Genomic DNA, 22,164 nt, shown 5'->3' with positions numbered 1-22,164 from the left:
GCACCGTAAATACTGAAGAAAACCTTTCTGGGGATATTTCCATTTTGTCAATACAAGTTGCTTAAATAAAAATAACAGTAGCTATCGTTTTCTTGAAAACACGCTTTCTTCTATGGTTCTAATTATGATAGTGTTCAATGTCATTTTCATCTGTCTCAATTAGTTTGATATTACATTTCTTATCATAACAAGATATATTGACAATAAGCAGGACCATTGCAGCAGGTAATACAATGTTCTGAAAATTGAGTAGTTCCTCCATGGCCTGGTCCCTGTTGGCATAAGGGAGAAACAGTGCCCCCCGGCCCCTTGCCCACCGATGTTCAGGGAGCCTTTAAGGACCCCCAGTCCAGGCTTTCCTTCCATTCACTAAATATATGAGGTCACAATTTTAAGACAAAAACGCCTTTAGATAGCGCCAACATACAAGAAGTGTCCACGAGGGCAACCTCAAACTGGCTTTAGGCTAGCATCTCAGAGGCACCACTGTGCCCAGTGGAAGATTCCATAAACACATATGATCCAGGTCAACTCATAGCTGGCATGCCACTACCTCAACGTTAGCTCACATAGCTTCCTACATCTGCTTTCTCTTCAAACCCGCTGGGGATGGAGAGGGTGAAAACGATGAAACACGTAATAAGGCAAATGAAAAGTCTGTTGATGCAGTGAGGTAGCGGGATAGATAGAGAGAGAGAGAAAGAGAGAGAGAAGGAGACACACTTGGAATTTAAGGAGAGATGGTGAAATAGGTGAGAGACAAACAGGAGAGATGCACTGCCTTTAAACAGTTCCATGACTTTGCATATGTGCTGTACATCTTTATGCATGTGCATGTTTTTTTTTAAATTTATTTAAACGTCGGGCAAGTCTCACTGCCTCTACACCTTTGTTTTTTACATCTGTTTTTCTTGTTTCCTAAAATATGAACAAAACCGATGCACATGCACAGATGCAAACGCACCACTGAAAATGCATATTGATGCAAATGCATCTATGTGCAGACGGCCTGTTTAGACATGACAGAAAGATGGGGAAGCTAGTCTACAGGAATCCAAGCAGATGCATGTGTAGGGTGGGGAAAGACTGTTTATCAATAGCTGATGAGATGACCCCAACATGTAGGCTTTTGGGTCAGATAGCAAAAATCAAAGAGCGATTATTTGACGGACAATGCGACAGGTAGAAGGGAATCAAGGAGGTCACAAATAAGAGATTCACGAGACATGTAGCGAAATAAAGGAGAGAGATTCAGAGTGAGCCAATGAGAGCACTATGAACAGCAGAAAAGGTGTTGTGTGTCACTGATAGCTCCCCTTCTATGTACCAATGGAAATACTCTGCTTTCCCATGAGATTACACATCTCACGTGGGGATACCCTCAAAGTAAGGTTTTGAGGCCTATCTAACAGAGCAGTGCTCAGCACTGTTATTATTGTTATCTGAACCTAGCTTGCGTCGCATATAGACAGAAATGTGATTCTTAGCATGCACCACACTTAGAATTCTGAACCTAGCTTGCGTTGCATCTAGACAGAAATGTGACTGTTAGCATGTGCCACACTAGTATGGAAGTCTGAACTTTAGCTTGCGAGGCATCTAGACAGAAATGTGACTGTTAGCATGTACCGCACCTAGATGGAATCCCACAATTGCAAGGACAGCAATGCCAACTAACCAACCAACAATTCCATCCCTCTGCATACGCCTCTCAAACTATAACCAAACACAACCACAAGCCTAAAACGCAGCAATCCGCACAAACTTCACACCAATGCAACAACAAAACAAACCACACATAGACTTGCACAACAGCACACAACGACTACCGACCATAAAACACCCCAAGCCCAGCCAACGGACCCACCGGGCTGAGGCTGCCAACAGCACATCACTGCTCTCTTGCACTTTTCCAGCTTATTCCCATTAACCCACCTCCACCCCTCCCATTTTTCAGAGCCGCCAGAGCGCCAGGCGACCACTTCGGTGGTGATAGTGCCCGGTACAAATGTCCTTTAACATTAACATTAACATTTCCCAAGTGTAATACTTAAAAATATATAGGTGCATTAACAAAAGAGAAGCATGTTATGGAGTAAGAAGGAAATGCAAATGACACCTTCCCTGTGCCCAAACACCAAGTGTAAGGCTCTTACATTGGAAAGCCTATCTAATATATATGACTATTGTAGCTAGGTATTATTGCAATCAATCATCAAACTGACTTAATGGGCCCAGCCCTTTTTAAAGGCCTCGCTCAACACTGCTGCATCGCCTAATTTACTTTGAAGCCTAAGGCGGTCTAAATTCTAAATTGTCATATTTCACTTGGACATTTTTATGAGAAGCTGTCAGTCTAAATGAATATAACAGGAGTGAAGGTTTTAAAAAGGGGAAATAGCGTCATTTACTTCTGTGATGATGATATCACACAGGGGATCTCTGGTTGCCCGCCCTAATAATATATCTAAATTGTATTGTTGTTGAATTAAACACCCCATGATGATGTCTGGTTGGAAAACATTGCACATTGCAGAGGATTGAGGTGGAGGATATAAAAGTGCGTTGCTCTCTAGTTTCTATCTGTTGTGGTACATTGAGGTAGTGGGTACCACGCCCGACAGCCACGCAAGCACACACACGTTGTGATATATGCTGCGCCACCATGCCAAATAAATAGGCTGGACCCACACAGGAGAGGCAAACTGTCTCTGTGTGTTATTGGCAGCAATGTCGCTAGTGATCAGAGTGAGAGTCTGCCATTACACCTCACAGCCTCAAGGTCCTCATGTTCAGGGCCTACTTGAACTAGGCTTCCAGCAAGAAATTGAATATCCCACTCACTGCTGTAAAAGGTGCACCCTAGACTGGGTTTCTGACCATAACTGTGATGTGGACATTAGTTCTATCTCTCCAGCCCCTTGGACAGACCACCACCTTATCCACTTTTTCATTCCCACCAACAAAAACCCCAAAGCTGCACTATCATCAGTCCCACCTTCCTTGGCCAGAAGTGCCTGCAACCTAACCAAAGAAAGAATACTGCCCTATCTTGACAGCCCAGCCCTTCAGCTCCCACTCTCCTCAGACACAGATGTACTAGCAGAAATTTACAATACGACCCTCAGCAAAGCTGTGGATGCCATCGCCACACTGGTGGTCAAAAAAGCGAAAAAAAAGAAACATTCAAACTCCTGGTTCTCTGCCGAACTCAAGGAACTTCGCTCCCGCAAACTTTCTGCCTTGACTGACTGGCAAAAGTCACCACAGGCGCTCACACTTGACATCTATAAAACCCTGGCTAAATAATACAGAAAAGCTATTATCCTCGCTAAGTCAGCATCATACAATGAAAGGATCTCCAATGCCACCTCTGAATCCAAGGAGTTGTTCTCCATATTTAAGGAACTGGCCACCCCGGTCACTAATATACAAACAGTCATTAAAGACGAGTCCTGGTGCACTAGTGTACAAAAAGCAATGATCAATAAAATTGAACTCCTGCAAAAGAAAATCAACGACCACCACAATTTCCTCTCTAAAGTACAGACAACTGCCTGCCCCACACCTAACACAGCCTTAGGGAAGTAACGGAGTCAGAAGTGAAATCATCCAGAAAATCAAACCCTCAAATTGCAAAGGCGATACTTGCCCAGCCACCTTAGTCAAAGACCGCACAGATTCCTTAGCAGCATTCTTGACATCCTTCATTAATGCGTCCTTCAAGACTAACACAGTCCCCTCGTGCCTCAAAGAAGCTTGGGTTCGCCCCCTCTTAAACAAGCCCAGCCTAGACCCTGAATCTCCTAACAACTACAGACAGATCACAACAGTCCCTTTCCTCCTAAAAATCAAAGACAAGGTTGCCCACACCCAATTCCAACAAATTCAACAATTTCTGGAGGTAAACAACATCCTAGGCAATAGGCAATCAGGCTTCCGCCCAGGCCATTGCACTGAGTCTTCACTATTAGATTGCAAGATCCAACTAAGTGACCTAGTGGACAAAGGCCAAATGACACTTTTTTTTCCCACTGGATCTGTCAGCTGCCTCTGATCTCTTCGACTATGACAATCTTTGTAAACACCTCACTAATGCTGCTCATTTATCTGCCGGGCCACAGCCTGAATCTCCTCCATTCTTAAGGGGCGACTCATGAGGGTCTTCTCAGACCAAGCACAAGCAGCACCTACCACACTTCTCTCTGGTGTCCCGCTAGGTTCATGCACAGCCCCTCACTGTACAATATCTTCACCCTCCCCCTCTTCAAGGACTTGGATGAGCGTGGCATAGTTTACACAAACTATGCCGACGACACCCAAGTCCTCCTAACCCTCACCGGTTCCTATGACCAAGACTCTGCGTCCCTTGACAACATCTACGCAGCCATCCAGTCATGGATGTCGGCAAATGAACTATGTCTCAACGGGGACAAAACAGAGATCCTCATTTCTGGCACTAAAGAACTGCTTAACAAACTGGACACGCAATACCAAACATTCATCATTAACAATACACTTATTAAAGTATCCCCAGCAGTCAAATCCCTTGGGGTCTTCATTGACTCCACCCTATCCATGACACGCCATGTGAGTGCCATTGCATCCTCCTCAGTGTTCTCCACTAAAATTATTAATGCTATGAAACCATACTTATCCAAGACCAATCATTTACCAATAGCGAGAGCCACAATTGGTGCAAAACTTGACTACTCTTGGGCACCTCCAACAAAAAACTCCATAGACTACAAGCCACACAAAACAACGCTCTCAGGGCTGCCCTTAGCATTCCTAAAAGAGAACATCTCTCTCAGGCAGGGAGGGATGCACACTGGTTACCAGTCAAGGAACGTATTTTATTCAAAACTATGGCTATCACACATAAATGCATCTCATGTACTGCACCGCCATACCTAACAGAAAAGATTATCCCTCTCTCCTCCTCCAGACCCATCCGCTCACACTACGCAAACATGATGTTTTTACCCACATTCAAAAGAGCTAAAAGCTGGAGGAGCCATTTTCCAACACCTAGCGGCCAAACACTGAACCGCTTTACCCACAGAGCTTAGAATAGAAGCGCCCTACACAGTCTTCCTGTAAAACTAAAACTAAAATGTTTAATTAACCTGCACTATTCTGTTCCAATGTAACCAAGGAACACACTGTATACTGTATACCCTGTTACCCTATACTGTTTACTGCACCCTACTCTAATGTATGCACTGTCACTTCCCTGTAATGGAGCAAGTTTTCTGCAACAGCGCCACAATGCCTAAGGGCCGATTGTGCGCTTTACAAATGGAAATAAAAAAAATGGATTGGAGGGTAGAATACCTGATGATCAACAAATGGTTAGTGTTGATGATACTCCCACCCCCTGGATATAACAACTGGTGGTGAGGGCAGGATTGCCAAGTCAGATGAAGAAGTGGCACTACTGATGGCACAGCCAACAGTCCATGTAGCAAGTAAGTCTGCATCATTCCCCATAGAAGAATTTGATGTGCAGGGTGCCCCATTAGCATTAGGCCCCAAATGGGCTATGTGGACAGAGAGAATCGAATTATACTTTGACACCACCTAGGATTTTGGAGCAGATGGGAGAACACTTCTCTTTTGTGCAGGCCCAGGGGTTCATATAATATTCAAGACACTGAACTGTGTCGAGCCATCACATGGGGAAGCAATGTGGGCATTAACTGAGTACTTTGACACCCAGGTCAATGTGGACTTTGAGTGTTTTCAACAGAGGTGAGCCAGACAAGCGCCTCTAGAACCAGTCAACACCTTCCACGCCAATCTCCGACAATTGGCCTCGATGTGCACGCTGCTCGATCAGACTGATGAGGTAAGGGCTCAGATGATACAAGGGCAACAAACTGCATCGTCAAATTATCAGAGAACCAGGCATTACACTACATCACATTTTGGAACTGGTCCGATCCCACGCGCTTACAGAAGTGAGTGAGGGCTGGAAAAAGGGACGTGGAATTCCAGTCGATCAACCTCCAAGAATTTAAGGCAATAGTAAAAATAAACAGGGAGTGTAAGCGAATGCATACAGTCACCAACCAAAGACCGAGAGAAAGAACACAGATTCCATCAACCAGCAAATTCTTTGATCATAATGACGGATTTCTTACTCACAAAGAACACTGCCCTACGTGGGGAGTGGAGTGCAGCAAGTGTGGCCACATAAGACACATTGCAAACGTGTGCAAATCAGGCACATTTCTGCCACCAGTGTGGCAGCTAAGACCACTGCAGCCTAATATGCAGCACATGGAAACAGCAAGAGGGGTGGACCTGGATGATCCAGCTGATGATCCAGATGTGCTTCTTATCTCAGCCTTGGGTAAGAAATCAAGAAAAAGAAAACAGCCCTGATGTAGGATCATCAAAGGAGGCAACCCCATGCCAGCTATAATTGACACTGGAGCCTCAGTCAACATGATGAGCAGAGCACAATTTACGCGCATGAAGCCCCGTCCAATGTTGCGCCCGACGAGAGTCCACATTTTTGCAAATGGTAGCAACACACTCATTCCATTGCAAGGAATTGCTTGGGTGGTCTTACAGCACAATGATACAACATTGGAGAGGAAGATCTACATTACTGACACGGTCACGCTGTTAATTTGTGATACTGGTGTAGAGCTAGAACTGGTGAAATGTACCTACAGAGTTTATGCGTAAGACATCAAAGATTTGCTGGATGAAGTAAGAGACATCTTTGGAGGAATAGGGCATCTGCGCACACACAAATGAAGGCTTCATAATGATCATACATGCCAGCAATTGCGCTCAAACATCGACAAATTCTGTTTCATCCCTGTCCCAAGGTCAAAGAAGGAGGAGGTGGAATCATAGAGAAAACATGCATCTGCACCCCATGGGTATCGCCCATCATGGTTACCAGAAAACCCTAGAACCCACAGAAAATAAGAATTTGCTTAGATATGTGCCTCCTGAACAAGGCTGTAAATGAGAAATGCATTCAATACCTACTATTGATGATCTGCTGGCAGACATACAGGAGTCACAGTTTTTCTCAAGGCTAGACTTAAGGGCTGGATATCACCAGATTCTGATCCATGAACAATCATGTTACATTATGACCTTCTATTCACTCGCCGGTCTCCACTGGTATCAATGCCTGAGCTTCGGCATCTCATCTGCAGCTGAGGTGTTCGAGTACCATTATTATTATTATCATTATTATTATGTTTACTACAGTATTTATTGAGCGCAGATGAAACTTTGGGAAGCAACGGAGTGCTTTACAATCATATGGGGAAGAACACAGTGAGGGAAGCAGAAAAACCGGAGAGGTGAGCTAACAGTGTAGGGTGGGAAATTGGCAGCATGGGGGGAAGACAGTGGGGAGCATGTCACAGAGTCTCAGGTGGGGTGGGAGATCACAGGGTGTGTGGACCTAGGTGTTAAGGAGAGCCATTCCTTGAAGAATTAGGTTTTATCTCTTTCCTGAACTGGAGAGTGATGGGGCAAGTCAGATGTTGATGAGGAGGAGGTTTCACAGTCTTGGAGCGTAGACAGAGAAGGCCTGTCTTCTGGTTCTTTCCTTCCTGTACTGTCAGAATTTAAGTCTGCACATGTCCTTACTTCTGATGGATCACAGGCCTCTGGCGATGCTATGTTTCTCAGCGAGGTAACTTGGGGACTTCAGGATGACATCCTTGTAGATGAGGCAACAGGATTTGACTATGATACAGGTTTTCAGTGGGATCCAGTGCAGTTTAATGAGGGTCGGGGTGAAGTGGTCAAATTTGTGGAGGAGTGGAGGAGTAGACGCTGTACCCCCCAGGTAATAATGAGTGAGCATTAGCCGTATTCGAGTCTTAGTGCTTCAACTGGGACGGAAGATGGAAGGTTATTTATGGTTCAGATAATTTTTACCTCGGTCTTATCGAGGCCTGCAACGAGGTGCTATGGGAGGGCAAGGAGTCTGTATGTTGTGCTTTGGACTATAATGGTACAGTAAATCTCCAGTAAGGCTTGCACGTTATATCCTCCTCTCTTTACAATTAATTGTTTTACCACCATCCATTTTTTCCACACCTTGGTTAGGGTGGCATCTATGTAATAGTTTTTTGCGGAGTCTGAATTTAATGGGTTTATGGAGCGCTGGAGACCTATCGGGGTCTTATCTAATGGGATGGTATCCTCTGCATATGTAATGCAGGCAATTACCTCACCATTTATTTTTGGTGGAAAGTTTCTGGCCGTTCCTATTTGGGATTGGATATCGGAGGTATAGAGGTTATATAGTATTGGGACTCATAGGCAGCCTTGTTTTAGACCCTTTGTAGTCTGGATATAGCCAGAGTATATTCCCGATTGGTCCAAACGAATTGACACCATAGTATCGGTGTACAACTGTTGTATGTGATATAACACAAGTGGGTCAATCCCCTATTTGAGTAGTTTTTCCCAGAGCAGAGGACATGAGATTATGTCAAAGGCCTTACTGAAATCGACATAGCAGCAGTATAGGTTATTATTTCCTTTTTTGGTTTCTGCCATGAGGTATTGTATGAGGAATATATTAGTGATAGTATTGTAAGCTTTCCGAAAGCCTGTCTGTAGAGGGCTCATCATTTTTTCAGCTTCGGCCCAACTGGTGAGTTTTCATCAGAGGATTGTGGCAAAGATTTTTTCACTAGAGACAATCATAGCCAGTAATCAGTAATTTGATGGCTCCAGTCTATCTCCCTTTTTTGTGTATTGGGACCAAGAGGGACATTCGCCAGCTCTCTGGAATGATTCCTCTTTTCTCAATTTCATCAAAGAGGTTCAGCAGTACTTTAGACCATGCCTGGGGGTGTTGTTTAAAGACTGCATTTGGTAAACCATCTGGTCTAGGACCTGGTGTAGGTTTCAATTTTGTTATAATATTTATCATGTCGCCTTGATCCATTCCCAATAGTTTGCTTTTAACCTGTGAGTATGGAGGTGAGGTTATTTGATTCCAGTCTCCAACTTCGGTGTAGAGATCCCCAAAATGGATTTTCCAGAATGTCTCAGCCACCGGGTTCATTTCCATTGGGTTATTGGGCCTTTGAAAAATCATTGAATTTGTACCAGCAACCTTTACTATCATTACCCCTTAACCAACCTGCCAGAAGTTTCCAATTTGCGTTGTTCAGCGAGTGTTTATGCTGGGTCATCCAGTTACTTTTGGCTGTAGTCCACTTTATGCAGCTCTTCCTTTCTGTTTCATTTAGATCAGGATTTGCCCTTAATTCAGCCTTAGCTCTTTTAAATTTCTTTTTTTCCCTGTTTATGGTTATATCAAAAGGGCCGTTAAGAGTAGTTCATCTATTTAAAGCGAGATTGTCATCATCTTTTTATTAGATTCTTTATCATAGTTTCTAAGTCCCAATTGCTCGTATCTAGCCATTGCAGAATTGTGTCCTGATTTTTCTATAAGAAAATTCCCAATTCTTTCATTTGTCCCGGCCTCCATTTTATGCAATTCCCACACAGGTTTACCTCCAGGTACTGTCTTTGGTGGGTTTTCTGCCTCAATATCGGCATGTCAACCATCCAGGATAGTATCCGGTGGTCACTGAGGTCAGTGGTGGATATTTCTATCATTCCACACCTAGTCGCCATATCACCCTTAGTGATTAAATAATCAATGTGTGACCTGGCCGTGCCATTGGTCCAAGTGTATGTGGGGATCCCTAATGTAGCCGATTCATATTGGATGTAAACAAAACTGTACATTTTCACAAAAGCTTTCCATCTTCTGACTGCACCTTCTGACTTCTTTTAACTGAACCGATTTTAAATGTAAGTTCCTAGAATTAAGGTCCCCTGAGATTATAATAGAGCCCCCAGGTTGGGATCCTGCAAGAGAGTGTGTTTCACATTTGGGGGATCATATACATTAATAATTAGGATCTCATCGCCATTGTTCGCAGTGGTGTAGAATATTGCAACATAATATATGACGTGGTGCTTTTACTAAAATAGGGAAGTAGTGTATATTGTGGCTTTGCCTTTATGGCAAGGTCGCCACTAGGTCACCCTATCTCTGTGGGAATAGCCAGACTATAGACAATCTTACAGCTATCAATGACACAACTTTTGGGTGAACAAAGTCTCTTGTAATATAAATACATCCTGATCAAGAAGAAAGGCCACTCCCTCTGGTTGGGACAGAAGGGAACAATGGTCTCTTTTGTTCCATGAAATCCATTTCGTCTGATGTTGGGGTAAGGGGTGTCGATTTGTATTTAGCACAGTATGTTCTGGAACTCCACTTTCGAAAAATTGTGGGTTTGAGACTTGGCGAAGATTTGCCTGCTGATTTGCTCGGAGTGTTGCAAGCTCGGAAGCCTGTATGTCTTTAAGTCCATCCAGCCTTTTTGCCCATGTTTTGATCTCCTGAGAGGGAACCTGTGTCTTGGTTTTGCCTCATTATTTAAGTGAGACACCCAAGGCATTCAGTACCTCCACGTTCGATTTTAACAAAGCGACGATTAGGGGGGTTGTGAATTCTATTAAAGCCCAATTTGTAGGACTTCCTACCGTAGGTAGTTCAATCCTCAATATGTCAGTGGAACATAGAAGCTTTAGTTGTGGGGCTTGTTTAAAGATTGTCAGGAGTCTTGATCAATTTAGGAAAGGGCTGTAGTTGATAGGTTGAGATTCTTCCAGGACTATCTATTGTCCCAGTTCAGCAGGTTCTTCAAGGATCTATACAAAGTTATTTATTGTCGAACCTTTTTGCGTGGTAGGTGGGTTTTGACATTGTCTTTGTCTTTGCTCGGTGTCAGTAGGATGAGATAGTAAGCTTACTGATGACTCTGAAGGAGGCCTTGTAGCCTGAGCCTGCCCTAGGGTTTGAGTGTTGGTAGCCATAAGCTTTTTATAATTAGATTCTGGCCCCTCTTCGCAAGAAAGTGTGTGCTTAGTTGATGGCAGATGTATGACATTCGACTTTGGACCCTGTAGCCAAGCAGTTTGTATGATTCCATCTTGGAAGGTATTTGAGATAAGCTGCTTCCCTTGAGTTTTTGCAAGTTGTTTAATTCGTAAGTCTGCTGTTGTTACTTCAAAGGGGGGGACTCCTCCTGTGGCTGATCTAGCTTTAGCGTGTTTTTCTTTCAACAGCTGTGTTTCTTTCTGTAGAGGCGTCATTTGGGGACAGGACCTCTGGAGCACATGGTAACAGAGGAAGATGGATTTCCTCATAGTCCCAGTCAGTTTCATAGCTCACTAAATTGGCTTCTACTGTTTTATTATCTTTGGGAAGAGGCTTTATTGGTAACTGTATGACTCGAGTTGGTGTGATTTGAATGCCGAGTTCTCTCTTTATTTTCTTCTCTGGGAACTTTTCTCACTAGTAGCTGACAGGATCCTTTTATTTGCTTTGATGTGGCTAGATTCGCCGACATTTGTCTTTGTTCTTTGTTCTTCGTGGGAATTACTCAGCGTTATTTCCAGGAGTCTGGCCAAAGTGTTTTTTTCTCCAATATGGTCTTTGACCATTGAACCAAGCAAGATTGTTAAGGCGGCAATGTTAGTCATTATCATGTTTCTTGTTTTCAGCAGAAGGTTTTTGATGCTGTTTGAGAGGAGCCTTTCTTTTAATACAGTATGATGTCGGAGTCAGATTCTGTTTCTGTGGTCTCAGAGTCTAATTTGCATCTCCCTCTATTTGAAAGCACATCCTGTTTGTGAATTTAGAATGTGTTTTTAAATGCCTTGAAACTCCCCCTTATGACAGGCTGTGGGACAGATAACATTTTGAGGGCGAGGGGTTCATCAGAGAAATTAATGTACCTGTACCCCCAGATTGTGGAGGAGAAAACAGTTAAAGAGCAGGATGATCATGACAATCGCATGGCCGAGGACACTGTAGACATTTTCACCAGTGTGGGCGTTTGCAGTGTGAGCATGTCAGTGGCAAGTGGGGCAAGAGGCACAGTTGCTAGGATCTATGCAGCCTCCTGTTACTGCTCCAAACCAACCTCCTGGACCTTCTCCACTCAAGCTGCTCGGACAGAGCAACCTGGGCAATCAAGGGGGGCCCTGTTACCTGCCACACTTCCTTGTTAAAGTCTGTGGGAGACGAGGGGAGTCATGGTGTACGGGAGGGACACTAGGGTCCTCCACGCATCCCTTAGAGAGATACCAGCAGCAAATGAGGAGGAGGGATGGCAACAGCCCAATCTTGTTACCTTACATGCTCCATGGACACCAAAGGACTTGCAGAACCTGGCTAAAGAATTCCCAAATATCAGGTAGGAAGTGCAGCAATTCATACAAGAGCTGTGAACACTAATTCAGTGCTACAACCCCACTTGGGCAGACATGAATCAGCTCATGGGTGTCGTAATACCACCCGAAGACCTGAGACAACAACTTACTCAACTTGCCACTTGGCAAGATACAAACCCCGGAACAGGGAATACTTTTGTTCAAGCTGTGGAAAGAATAATCACTGCTGTCCCTAAAATGTTCCCCCCGAAGGACTGATTGGGCCAAGATAAGGAACTGTAAACAAAACAACAGAGAATCACAGGCAGATTATCTAGTCCCGACTCAAGATAGTGTTTGCCCAGCACTCATTTATCACTAAACCGGATGAGACTGCACTGGAAGCAATAGACAGTCTGCTACCAAAGTGCAAGCACAGTTTAAGAACATACAGAAACTATATTCTTCTAGAGGTGCTTCCAGAAAATAGCAGAAGTAAAAAAGATACCAATAATGACATAATATATAGAGTCATTCAAATATACTGATACAGTTCATTACACAGCCCGCGGTAGCGGCCGTGTAGTTATGGTTAAGTTGCTAAACCCATAAGAAGAACAACATTTTTTCGGCAGCTTTTAACTTCGCTCCCCCTGGAGGAATCCTCACCAAACTTTGCAAAAAAAGTATGCCCACTCTGAATTTTTACGGCAAGTTTGGTGAAGTTTCGTGCAGGGTGGGGGGGCGTTATAGGAGGGGTCTCAAATACATATTTTTTTCCTTAGACTGAATGGGTAAAAACTTTGCGCACGGCTAGAGCCCGAACGGCTAGCCGGATTTGCACCAAATTTGCAGCACGAGCGGGGGCGTGGGTCAGAAACCGTGCTTTTGTGTGTTTGGTGGAAATCCGAACAGTACTTTTGTTGCAAAGAACTGAAATGTACGTCTCAAAAAATGTGTGATATCTGGCTCCGCTCCGCTGACCCATTTTCCTGTTCGCTCCACGAACAGAAGTTTCATTGGCTTGCAGTTCGCCATGCTGTCGGTGAACTTTGGATGCGGCTGTTTGTTGGCTTGAGGGAAGCGTGCTGTGCGTCAAAGTTTTTGGGAAACGCCGCCATGGAGTATTGGCGGACAGTTCAGCACCAAAAGGGACTGACAAACATAATGTACGGCATGTGGTGGTGGGAAGAGGGGATGGAAAGGGTGGGGGAGAGAGAAATTATCCATCTGAGATGTGTGATCATTAGGTGGACAAAGACGGTGGTGTGCCTGCAGTATCCGTGCGTACTGTGCCAATTTGCTGGTCCCTGCACAGGCGACTACCATATGCGGTGAATGCAGGCAGCCTTCATTAGGGCACGATAGCTCATGCCACGACCTCTTACCATGCTGACTGGTGGTAGCTGAATAGCAGACGGAGAGTGCATTGCAAAACATATATTACACCATGTGACAGTGGGAAGAAGTGATGGAAAGGGTAGGGGAGTGAGAAGTGATTTATCTGAAATATGTCAATAGGTGGATGAAGACGTTGATGTGGCTGCAGTATCTGTGCATACAGTGCCAATTTGCGAGTCACTGCACAGCCGACAACCATGTGTGCTGCATGCAGGCAGGCTTCGTTACAGCATGATAGCTGGTGCGTAGACCTCTTTCCCAGGGGAGTGCATTGTACATGACATGCATATTGTAAGATAGCGTGTACTCTGGTGTGTTGCATGTGGTAAGCCCGTAGCCCATTCCATGCACGGATGGAGGCCTTGCACCGACAACTTTGTGCCGTGGTTGCAATTAGGATTCACATTGTTGCCTTCTGTGTGTGGTTCGTCAGCATTGCATACATTGTTCATGCCATGGGTGTGGTGCTTCTTAGCACATCCTACAGTGGTTGCAGCTACTGGAGTGACACGTTCTGCAGTGCGTGCACTGAGTGCAGTGTGCTAATACTGTCAGTATAGAAGAGGGGAGGGTTGAAGTGCATCTTCTATGTGCATGGATACTGCAGTGTGAGAAGTGGATGCCATATTCAAATAGTGTGTTAATAGAAGTGGATAGGGGTAAACTGCATATTCCATAGGATTGCTTAGTGCCCATTGCGCAGAGTGCTGCCTACTGTACTCCACTATGAGGTACTGCTTTTGTGCACTGAATAGAGTACGGCATGTGGTGGTGGGAAGAAGGGATGGAAAGTGTGGGAGAGTGAGAAGTGGTGCATATGCGATATGTCAATAGGTGAACGAAGACGTTGATGTGCCTGCATTATCCATGCCTACAGCACCAATTTGCGGGTCTCTGTACAGGCGACCACTGTGTGTGCTGAATGCAGACAGACTTTGTTACTGCACGATAGCTGCTGCGGACACCTCTTTGCACGGTGACTGGTGGGAGCTCAATTGCAGAAGGAGAGTGCATTGCACATGATATGCACATTGTAAGATACCATGTACTCCGGTGTGTTGCATGAGGTAAGCCCGTAGGCCATTCGCTGCATGGATGGATGCCTTGCACCGACAACTATGTGCCATGGTTGCAATTAGGTTTCACAATGTTGCCTTCTGTGTGTGGTTCCTCTGCATTGTCTACATTGTTGATTCCATGGGTGTGGTGCTTCTTAGCACATCCTACACTGTTTACTCTATGGCTGCAGCTAATGGAGTGAACAGTTCTGCAGTGTGTGCACTGAGTGCAGTGTTGGAATACTGTCAGTATAGAAGACGGTAGGGTTGAAGTGTATCTTCTCTGTGCATGGATTATGCAGTGTGTGAAGTGGGCCCAATTCTTCAATAATGTGTGCATAGAAGTAGATAGGGGTTAAACTGCATATCGCATAGGATTGCGTAGTGTCCATTGCGTGGAGTGCTGACTACTGTACTGCAGTATGAGGTATTGCTTTTGTGTACTGAATAGAGTGCTGGGAGCAATATTATGTGCATGAAAGTGGTTATAGGTGCCGGAGGCTGTGTTATATTTGCAGATTCTGCTAACTGTTGCATGTTTCCATGCATAGCTGTATTACGGTGCAGAGGTTGGGTAGCACTGGCGGTGGTTGTGGTACGTGTGTGGAGTGTGGTACTTGGAAACATGTTGCCATGCATGGCTGCATTATGTTGCGGTGCGTGTGGCCAAGACATAGACTATTGGGTGCATGGCCAAAGGCTGTAGGCCGTAGGCCGTGCACCCGAAAGCCAAGGCCTTCACCACACCCACCCCAGCAATGCAGTTTTGACTGCATCTCTAAGAGGGTGTTCATCTTTACAGAATGGTTATGGAGCATATTTCACTCGGCATAGAGCACCAGAAGTGCGCTGACATGCATATATTGTTGGTTCCTTGGGCGCGGTCATTGTTAGAACATCCTACGGTTTTCGGTGTACGGCTGGAGATTGTGCACTGAAAAGTCTTGCAGTGTGCCCAGTGGGTGCAGTGTTGGAACACTGTCAGTATAGAAGAGGGTAGGGTTGAAGTGAATCTTCTATGTGCTTGGATATTCTGATTTCTGTAGCTTCCTGGGAGTAGGCCCAATGTTGTGCAGACTGTGTGGTTTGGTTGCCTGTGACATAATACTTTGTGAATGGAAGTGGGTAGGGTTGGCGGAGGCAGTGGTATTTTTGTGAAATCTGCTAACTGTTACATGTTTGCATGCATCGCTGTGTTATGGTACTGGGGTTGGGTAGAAGTGCCGCTGCCTATGTTACATTTGTGGATTGTGGTTTCTGGCCACATGTTCGCATGCATGGCTCCATTATGTTGTGATGGGTGTGAGTAAGCAGTAGACTCTTGGGTGCATGGTCAAAGGCGTGATGGGTGTCTGCTCTGGATGATTCTGGATGCTGAGATGCAGTCAAAACAGAACTGAGGATGGTTCTCCTCATGTTTCAGGGAGGCAGGGAGGCTGTTGCAGAGGGAGGACCCAGCCGAAAAAAGACATCTACCACCAACTGGTTGCTTGCAGAAGCGACTGACCCTGAGGGAGTTGGAGGCGGATGCGGGACAAGCTCGAGCAGGGAGATATATAGGAAGTGAGAGTTGAAGATATTGATGCCACAGGGCCCAGAAGGCCTTGTGCATAATGCAGAGGGTTTTCACCGTATTCCTCTCAGCCACTGGAAGCTATTGCAGACATTTCAGTGCAGGAGAGATACCATCCCTGGGCTTGAGGCCAAGGCCAAGTCACGCAGTCCTCTTCTGTATGAGTTGCAGAGGGCTGAGAGCTAGCATATTTTTACGATTATTGTAGGAGATGGGTTAGTGGGTAAAACAATTTGTAGCATTGTAGGAAGGAAAGCAGAGAGTTCCTGTTTCGATATTACAATGTATGATATGGGTAAATGAAAACATTGCAAGCACATACCATTGAAGTGCCACTTGATGCTAGGGAATGGGAAAAAAAACAGTATGCTTTTAAATAACGTAATGGACGCTCAGTGGCAGATACCGTGCGCAGATGCACTTATAACACAGTTGTAAACAGAATGCAGAAAATGTTTTCATACCTCCATTTTGTGGTGATGGGTGCTCATGTGGATGAATGTGGATGCAGAAATCTTGCAATCTTTTACTGAACTTTATACTGGATGTGCTTTCGAATGACAGGACACTTGCAGGCTGATTTTGTTACGGTACATATGAAGTGTTGTGCAGAACTGCCAGTGCTAGATGCTAACGTCTTGGATGGCATTGGTGGATGCGCGTGGGACCATTTACCCGTACCCAATGATTTATTGGTGGACAAAAAAAAAGTGGAAAGGGAAGAAGGACTGCTCCTACATTAGTGGAGCACGGCCGCCGCTGTACTTTGGGAAGTACAGGTGCCACATACTGCGCTTCTCACCATGCTGGCCAATGGAAATGGTACTGTGGGGATTGTCCAATCAGGTACTGTGGGTGTGGTTCACAGGAAGGGGCGGTGATACTGTTGTACGTTACTCTGCGTAGTGAGGCTGTCTGACAAGGCGAAGTGCATTGTGTTGACTTTGCGTGATACCTTTGTGATAGAGCTGCACAAGTATGCCTGGAAAGTCACTTTGATGGCAATTTCGATTTGGAAGGAGTGGACGCATTGTGGTGCGCTGTCTATGACTGCAGTTTCACCGATATGCATGTACTTTGCAGAGACCTGGACACTATTGCTACTGTCGATGTTATCGTCATGCACTACGGTGGTATGCATATGGGTTACGTGGTTTGTTTAGGTTTGTTCTGTCGACTGAAGAGGTTGCTGAATGTAGTGAAGGGGCTTTTTCCCACTGCCAAGGTGCTTTTCTCATCCATAACACCAAGAAGAGTATGGGACAATGCTCATGGAAGTTGTTCCGAGCCAGAGGTTGGAAGGTGTCTCATCAACAGAAGCATGTATACTTTTTTGTCCGCTGGTGGGATGTTCTTCTGCAACAATGACCTCATTAGTTGTGGAAATGCTGCGTTTTTCCAAGCAAATGGCATTTCGTTGTCGGGTGCAGTGAATAGTTAACTGTAACAATGTGAGCACAAGAAAACACAAAACCAAATAAAAAACGAAAAAAAATGTGTTTGACTAGAAGCACCTAAAACAAAACAAAAAACAGCAAAGACTCTTTTCTGAGCCGCCCCTAAAACAAACTCTCCTACCCTGCTTGTAATTTGTTCCCCCACGCCCACACGCAGCACGAAATCCACATCAGGGGATTTTGAGGATGGCCACGGAAATGGGACTGTGCAGGCTGAGGTATTGTGCAATACCGTTTCTGGGTGTGGTGTGTATGCAGAGGACTGGTGTACAGAACTGATACTGTTACATATAGAGCTGTTCAATGTGATTGGTGGGTGCGTGTGGAACATTCTAACAGTACCCAATGGCGGTGTGCTGGAAAGAAGGAAGTGGAAAGGGAAGAAGGAATGTTTCTGCTTTATTGGGGCACGCCCCTCGCCGTATTTGGGGAAACACACGTGCCACATAGTACCGTTTTCAGCATGCTACCAATGGGAATGCGACAGTTGGCACTATTGCAACTGAGGGTGTGGTTCACAGGAAGGGCTGTTAATTCTTTTCTCCATTACTGTGCGTAGTGATCCGGGCTGACATGATTGCAATTACTTGCAAAGGCTGTGTAGCACAGCAGATTCGGTCCAACATCAATTACAGGTCAAACCTATGTGGCCTTCTACTCTGTTCTGAAAAGCTACAAACAGTTTGCAGAGCAGCTCTCGGGTGCAGCCTTTTGTAGAGCTGCTTTGGAGAAATTGCACCCAGAAAACAGGCCTACATTACTCAAAAACATATATACATGTGCAATGGCACATTGTGGTGTGTTTGTAAGCATGTACTTTTTCCGAAAAACACTCCGTACATTACACAACACTGTACTTTTCTGCTGTCGCTGTCCAAGGGTCCGGATCGTGTCCCTGAAAAAAGGGCCCACCCGCAGCTTGGATGCGGTCGCCTCGTGACGTTGCCACTGTTCTCCCTTGGGACGGCTGTATGCAGGACGCGTTTTGGGCAGAATACGTTGTGCGCATGTGCATAGGTATCCAATGCACACCGTTGCCACTTCTGTACTGATTAATAGTGTGACACACATGCGCCGACCATTTTGGGACACGCTGGGTATTTGTAGGGTATAGCCCATGGGATGTTTATGTGTATAGCTACCTGTAGGACATGGGTTGGTGGCTCAAACTAATTAAAGTTGTTCGTATATGCTGCACAGTGGTGGTGTTACCAGAACACAGATGCACAGATACACATGCAGGGGATGTACTTGCACAACGACCAAACGTTCGCTCCCACACATAAAACAGTCGTACTGATGCCTCCATTGTCATTGCGGATAGGCCGGGCAAGTGCGGTGCGCGTAGGACAACTCCCTTATGCCTAATTGCAGTCATTCCTATGAGGACTTTGCGTCGCTGAGTCATAATGGCGTTTAAAAAAAAAACAATACCACATATACACTCAACAACAATTTAAATATCAACGTTTACTTGCACACATTCATACACACCATTAGGAAAGGGAAGGGGTAGCAGAAGTGGATACTTATTGTGGGGAATTGGGGATTTGCACAAGTTGGTTGTGAGGGGAGGAAGAGATGAGGTATCACCGTAACTTCTACCATCACACGGATTTTGAGGGGATGGCGGGCTGTGACATGGGGAAGGGGTACACATGCAGGTCTCCCAGTGGTGTTTTATTTTGTCCATAATATACCCTTGTACGCAATGTTTTAAGGCGGCACAATTGTTCACCAATATTTCCATTTTGGCTTCCAGGCTGTCCATTTTGCTATTTACAGTTTCTTTCCTTTCCTATGCCCTTATGCTGTTGTGGAAGGGGTACCACTTGTGATGCCTTGCTTTCCTTTCCAATATGTTCTTTTACAGAAAAGGAAAAGTGTTGGGTGTACATGAAGCAATATATATTACATAATTTACATTTCACACTACTGTGCGTACCAATGGGGTTACTATCTTAAATCACTGCGTCTGAGGGAAATTTTCTTCCAGCCACTGTAAGGTGCTTGCCATTGCTACGTAAAAAAAAAATAATTCTGCTTCTGTACCATTGTATACTGCACCACCTGCGCAATTATCAGACAAAATGTACTGTGCTTGCTACGTTGCAGTGATGTTCTGGTATTAGTACTTTCCCGTCCTTACTCTGGCCGTTCGTTCTTTGTTCCCATGCACAGTAGCAGTGAGGTAAGATTGTTAAAGGGAGACGTCACTTATGTTGTTGGTGCATTCCGTTATGGTGTACTACCTATGCCTTTGTGCTGTTTGCTTCATAAGTACACAGTTTTACTCTATTTTACCTTGCAATTCATGTAAATGGTTCTGCTTGTATATGTTCCTTGTGTTTGCTGAATGGTACCACTATGAAAGAGAGCCCCTGCCTTTCTGAGCAGGTTGGATGCCACCCGATGTCCGTGACTAGACGCATAGTCCGAGACTGCTCTGTGCATTAACATGGTGCCCACAGGTTCAGTATGTTGTACAATACATCGTCAAAAAGGAAGTGTATCTTGCTAAAAACCTATGCAATTCACTGATTTTTTTTTGCTGAAGTAACATTATGCTTAATTTGCACTACTAAAAAAATTCACTGGCAAAAAATGTTGTTAAAGGGCCGTTATGGGTAAGTTCCACTACTAAAACCCCATGCAATTCACTGAGTAAACACCTTCTTAAAGGGACGCTATGTTTCAGTTGCCCTAGGAAATTCAGTGCAACAAGCACTTGGAAGGAACATTACACTTACTTTGCACTAATAACAACCTATCCATATTATGGTTACAAGTAAAACCAAAACCCCCAGAAATTCCAACCATAACTCGCGCCACCACTGTGCACTGCTAAGACTAACCCCCATGACATCAAAGATGACATCACAAATGTCATTGAGGTGCGCTCTCCACTGCCACCATTTCGTGTTGGTCGGGAAGGGTCCCTCCCAGGGCAGTCCCTGATCTTCTCCAGAAGCATTGTAAAGACAGGACCCCTGCGGGGACTCCCCTACCATGTTCAATCTGTTCCCGTTGTTCCCCGTTGTTCCCCCAGTGTGACCACAGAACCAGACAACTTAGTTTGGCCCCCTTTCATCAAGCTTGGGGAGGTACAGTCTCTCTGGAACTTTTGGCTGCCTTCCAGGCCAGGGTCTGCCGTTGACCACTCAGGTTGCTCCCGCCTGATCCGGTGTGTTTGCCTCAATCTGTTCTGTACCCCTGTGTGATCCCCAATAGCGTCCTAGTGCCACCTCACGGTGTACGCTTCCCTTTCATTTCAGCCACATGCTGGGCCACCTGGCATCCCCCCCGGGGCCACCCTCCTTGCTCTGGCAGGGTGTATCTGGCACACAAGGTTGGTCCCGGTGACTAATTAGGGGTGCTTTGTCACCACGAGTTTGTCTCCCTGGATGGGCTTCACCCCCAGGTTATATCAAATCCACTGTCTCTTAAGGGCAGTTTTTATCCGGGACCTTTTCGCGCCAATGTATTAGCCCCCAAAAGCTCCCATCATATGGTACTGTGCATAGTACTTCCCACAGAGTGCTTCTGTGTCTGATTTTCACCCTCCTGGCCCGGGCTGTGATGATTTAATGGCTTCTTTCCTCCGATCCCTTCCCAGGGCCTCGTCCCACTGTATCACTGCTTTTGCGGGCCTCTCACTTCTTAGCTTGACGTGTGCATGCACAGGCAGCTTTTCTGTGGGCTTCCTCACTTCTCTGCCCGGAATCTTCCTCGTTCTGGGGCTCCATAACACCTATGCTGGCCCGTGTGCAGTTTGAATCTGTCTTCCTGCAATCCGCAGGTCACCAGTCTTCCGGGCTGCTATCCGCTCTCTGCCACTGTCCCCCGCCCCTGCCTCACTTCGGGGGGTCCACCACATTCACTTTCTCCTCCTGGGGTCAGCACAGTGGGAGCACTGCGTCTCTACGGTCCGCAATGACATCTCCGGTCGACACCAGGCTCCAGCACACGTGGGGCTCTGTGTTGATTATTCGCCGCCTGGAATGTCTGTGATCCTTTTGGGGCCCTCTGTGTGACGGGCTTGAGGCACACGCTTCTGCGCTGGGGACTACAAGGAATCCCACTGCCAACCTCAGGGGTCCGGGGTCGCCACCCCACCCTCTGTATGGCACTCACTCTCCTCTCTGGTATCCTGGGTGGGGCACCTTGCCTCTCTGCGGCTTTCCTCATGGGGCTCAGCACCTCTCCCAGGTCAGACTCTCCAGATCGCCTCCTGATCTTCTGGTTCTTTCTGGGGTTGGAGCCAGCCACAGCCTCAGACCCCTTCTGGGACACAGGTGCTCCAGGCTTATGCAGGGTAACTTCGCGCTCCAGAAGGGGGGATAATCAATGTCACAGGACCAGCAGCTCAAGACAGAGCTACTTCTTCACGCGACCATCCTGGTCCACGCCTCTTAGCAGATTCCTGCAATGATTTTTTAAG

The 22,164-nt window shown here is 45.7% G+C and overlaps 1 protein-coding gene across 3 annotated transcripts in view; it reads right to left on the bottom strand.

Annotated features, from left to right (window-relative positions):
• Nucleotides 1-22,164, bottom strand: part of COL28A1 (collagen type XXVIII alpha 1 chain) — a 1,696,952-nt gene that overhangs the window by 184,979 nt on the left and 1,489,809 nt on the right. The gene's annotated exons all lie outside the window — the stretch shown is intronic.

This window comes from Ambystoma mexicanum, chromosome 2q, assembly GCF_040938575.1.
Source record: "Ambystoma mexicanum isolate Mex_15411 chromosome 2q, UKY_AmexF1_1, whole genome shotgun sequence".
Taxonomy (NCBI): Eukaryota; Metazoa; Chordata; class Amphibia; order Caudata; family Ambystomatidae; genus Ambystoma; species Ambystoma mexicanum.
Note: the sequence above shows the minus strand (reverse complement) of the source record. Positions and strands in the feature narration are given on the sequence as shown.